This window comes from Pinus tabuliformis, chromosome 8 (genome assembly GCF_031772625.1).
Source record: "Pinus tabuliformis cultivar Carrire ecotype Pingquan chromosome 8, CPIR1, whole genome shotgun sequence".
Classification (NCBI taxonomy): domain Eukaryota; kingdom Viridiplantae; phylum Streptophyta; class Pinopsida; order Pinales; family Pinaceae; genus Pinus; species Pinus tabuliformis.
The window spans coordinates 1,424,327,856-1,424,332,597 of record NC_142294.1 but is presented as its reverse complement, the minus strand read 5'-3'; positions in this window follow the sequence as shown (position 1 = coordinate 1,424,332,597).

The window sequence follows — 4,742 nt, the reverse complement described above, 5'->3', positions numbered from 1 at the left end:
TCAAATTGTTTCATGAATTCCATCCCCAATACAGCCTCATAGTCATCAATCCGCACTATAGTGAAGTCCACCTTCCCGGTCCATTCACCAAGTGTAGTGTCCACCCTCTCAGCTATACCAAGAATCTCAATAGGAGGAGAATTCACTGTCTTCATTTGTGCCTTTGCTGGTACAAATTTCAGCCCAATCCTTCTCGCAGTATCTTCACCCATGAAGTTGTGAGAGGCCCCACTATCCACCATAGTGAGCACATCAGTACCTCCAACCTTCATCTGAACATATTCCAATCTGTTCCTTTCAGGATCCCTTCTAGAGACCTCCTCCATAGTAGCAGAAGCACCAAGTATCTGCATCATCCCTACAGAAGCACCTTCATTCCTCACATCAGATTGTGCAATAGCAGCCACCTTTGGTTTAGAAGGACAATTCTTCACCGTGTGTGGTCCAGCACATATCCAACACTTCAAGGCTTTCTTCGTCTTCGAACTATCATCCGATTTCGAAGCATCTTCCTTCTTCTTATCTTTCGGTTTATCGGACTTCTTCTTCCTATCATCAGAAGTCTCATCATAATGCTCCACCAACCTGTCAACAACAGCAAAAGCTTCTTCAAGTGTCCTAATCTTCTGCCTCTTCACTTCATTGCGTGCCCAAGGCTTCAACCCAATAATGAAGTTGAACACCTTGTCCCTCTCTGCCATGTCAGGAAGTTCCAGAGCTGCACTTGCAAACTCCCGCTGATATGCTTGTAGGCTTCCGGTCTGCTTTATGTACTTAATCTTCGTCCTTGCTTCCCATGTTTCATCTTGAGGACTGAAATGAGTCTGCAAAGCCTTCTTCATGTCATTCCACGAAGTGATGTCATCAGCACTACCATTGGCAATCTGATCCAACCTCCTTTGCCACCACATCTTAGCATCCTTTGTTAAGAACTGAGCAACTACCTTGACCTTTGTCTCATCATCAGATAGACCCAACCGTTCCAAGTATTGCTCCATGTCCCATAGAAAGTTGCCAAGAGTCTTTGCATTCCTTGTGCCATCATAAGATTCTGGTTCCTTGACCTTCACATGAGGCACTCCTCCACCTGAGTTATGCCTCACGGCCTTCTTCAATACCGCTATCTCATCCTTGGCTTCGTCAAGAGTTTTCTTCAAGTTCACGATCTCTGCAAGACCCTGATCCCTTGCTTCTTCAACCTCCTTGACCCTTACTTCAAGTTGTGTACACATAAGATCAGTGTACTCATACTATGTCCGGAGTTCATCATGTTGTGTTCGGAGTTCATCGAGCTCTTCCTTCGTCTTCAAATTGGCCTCTTGTTCTTTAGCAAACAAGTCCATCTTCTTATCCCAAGAAGTCTCCATGTCTTCCATCTTTTCCAACACCTTTTCAATGAGCCCAATAGTAGTATCCTTCATAACGTGACTAGACCCAGCCTGAGATTCCACTGCCATCTCTAACATCTTCTTTCTCCTTTGCAATCTAGTTTCGACCATTCAACAGCTTCACCAAGTCACCTGCAATGAGAACCAACCCTTGTTCCACTTGTGTGAAATGTTTCATTCACCTGCAAGTACCTGTCATGAGCAACCCTGCTCAACAGCTTCAAACCGAAGTCTTGTTCTCACCTGTCAAGTGTATACCGGCTTCAATGCTTCAACACCTGAACCTGTTCACAAGCTTCAACCTGTCACGAGCAAACCTTGCTCACCAGCTCTAAACCGAGCTCTGATACCACATGTCACGCCCCTACACTTGCGGTAGTCTTCCAACCGCTTATAGCGAGGTGCGGCACCACCGAACGCTTTCTTTTCACCAATACTAACCTTCGTGGACTACGCCTAATTCACTTGTCCTTACTTAGTTTGTGTTTCGCAACCAAGTAAAATGCAATTATCCTTTATACTTAATGAAGCCCATACTCATTCATTATCCATAGCAATTATAACAAGAACATCAACAATTGCAACAAGTATAAAGGGGAGGGGCAACTCCCGAACAAGTCTGCCCGACAATATATTATAATCAGTCTTTCTTCAATAATACAATACAAGTAATGCTTGGCAAACTCCAAGCCAATACTTAGAATAATTTACAACATAGGCCACCAGCCTTTACAAAGTGTATGTGCACGTCTTGCACAAGAGTGGGTGCTCACACGAGTCACCGAGACACTCTACCCAAAACCCGGCACAATCTGCACTTTAGAACGGCCCCTTGGGCGCACCTCGTCCACCCTACAACCGGCCTTTACCACAACCCAACCTGCGCACTAGAACTGCGCATGAGTTATGCGCATCCACAAGAGGAATGCGCACTTTACCTCTGCTCCTCCTTAGAAGTGCGAGCTCCTTTAGTGCGAGTTGCTTGACTTCCAAATGAACCTGCGCCTTGGCTAATATATACACATGCCTCCATAGGTGGTGGCCCTCAAGCCGACCCCTAAACATGGTGTAATACGCCCCCAAGTGTGCGCACATGTAGTCGGCCTTGCCATCGTGCAAAGCTTCTCCAAGCCAAGGTATAAACTCCTTGCCTCCACGCATTTTTCCACTAAGTGTCGCAACGCTCCAAGTATCGTCGCATTGCTTTTGTCGCATTTCTTCCGCAGCTCCGTCGTGTCATGCGCCCGCCCGTGTGCCCGCGCCTGCCCATGCGCCTGCGCGCCCGTCGTGCACGCCGACTCGCCCGCGTTCATGCCCGGAGACCTTACAATGGGGGTGCAAAACCCAAATATGGACAAAGACGCTGAATGTGTTGTACTTGTAACCACAACGGATGTTCGTCGAAGGGTGTTGCTGCAAGAGAAGCTAAAAAGTTGGGCACTCTAAGACCAAGAGAAGATCGAATTTCAGAGGATGTATTCACTCCAGCGCCCAGGCTATTTTTAAGATATTTTTTAAAACCAAAAAAATATGGTTTTAAAAAGTCACTTTTTATTTTAGTTATAATTGAATTTTTTTAAATATAAAATTTGGGACAAAAATATTTTAAGACAGAATTTTATATTTAAGATAAAACTTTAAATTTAAAACAAAAATAGTTTGAGACAACTTTATATTTAAGGCAAAAACACAGTTTAAGACAAAAATATTTTAAAACAAAATTTTATATTTAAGACGAATAGTGTAAAACAAAACTTTATATTTAAGACAATTAGTTTGAGACAAAAATATTTTTAGACAAAATTTTATATTTAAGACAATGGCCACACAAAACCCATTTAAGAAAATTAACAATTAAGACAAAAACATATCAATTTAAGAAAATAGTATTTAACAACTACAAAATTCACTTTGACAGTGCACCCTAAGACTGCTAACTGCTAGCTAGTTTGCATGGTACTACTGTCTCACGCCTATACCAAGGTTGTTATTTCACTTATCTTTCACGTTATCTTATATAAAGGCAATGATTTGTTGAGCTCTTCATTTTGTGAGGATAGCTGACTCTCAAGAACGCGCCAACTTTTCCTGGTAAGATTTCCCAGACATCAATTCCTCTTTTCTCCCTCCAATCTCCGTTGATGTGATTAGAGACAACTTGTTTGTCGTTGCATTCGACATTACTACATGGAGGGGGCTTTTAAGATAATTTTTAAGACAGAAGAAATATTTTCTCTTAAAATTTTCAATATGAGGCACTAGTAAAAAAGTAAAGGATTAGGGGTCCGTCTTTACGCTATTGATGGGTTCTTCAAGAAGAAGAGCAATGGAGGCACTCTCGATGAACGTGGATAGGTAGTAACATAGTTGGAGTTTTTTCTGGGTCTCCATCAATTGTGTTTTAATGTGTTTTTTATTGTGTTTATTTATTTTGAATGTTACTTTTATCCGTTGGTTGTTGTTATCAACACATTGTTGTGTTGGAACTCATGATTGTCATTGGAAACATGGATTAGATTCACCTGGAGAATTGTTGAAAAATGCAGCAAAAAATTCTCAATTTTATTTTGCCTTGATTAAATTGAGAAAAATTGAATTTCCACATCAATAGACAACTTGGATGCAATTAACATGTATGACATGGCTTATGTCATCTTTTTTACCTAGTAAATTCGAGATCGTGGAGTTAGAGTTCAGTTAAACATGTGTGATTGCTAATTTGTAGTAATAAAAGTCAGTTATCTCAAGTTGTTTTCAGTTAAACGAGTTCTAAGTGTTGGAGGAACTAGTGGAAGGTTAGTTGTGCAGTGGGACTTCAGTCAAACTCAGTGATCATCTGGTTCACTGATCAATTAGCCCAAAATAGCTAGTGCATGCAAAGAACTTGATTTCCCCAACTGTGGTGGAGATTCCAAGGCAGTGTAACACCAGTGATAGACTAGCCTTGACTGTACAAGTGTTGCATGCAGTCAAATGATCAACCTTAGAAATTGCACAATCCATTTTGGAAAAATTCCTAAATAATAGGGGCCTAATTTCTCAAGGAATTGTGCAAGGAAATAGGGGCTCAAGCAGAGGCGAAAATTGACTTTGGGTGAGAGCTTCTTAGTGAGCAGAGAGATAGGTTATTCACTTGTAGGTTGTGCTCAGTTGAGCAAAGCAATTGTAATACATCTATATTCATCAGATTAATGCAAGAAGGCATTGGGGTTTTTAGGAGATTTCTTTCCCCAGGAAAAATATTGTGTGCATGTTTTTTATTTCTTATTGCATGTCTAAAATTTTTGTTCTAAATTGTGAATTAATTTCTACAAAGAAGTAGAGAAGGTTTATGTCTTGTGATTTTGAAAAAAC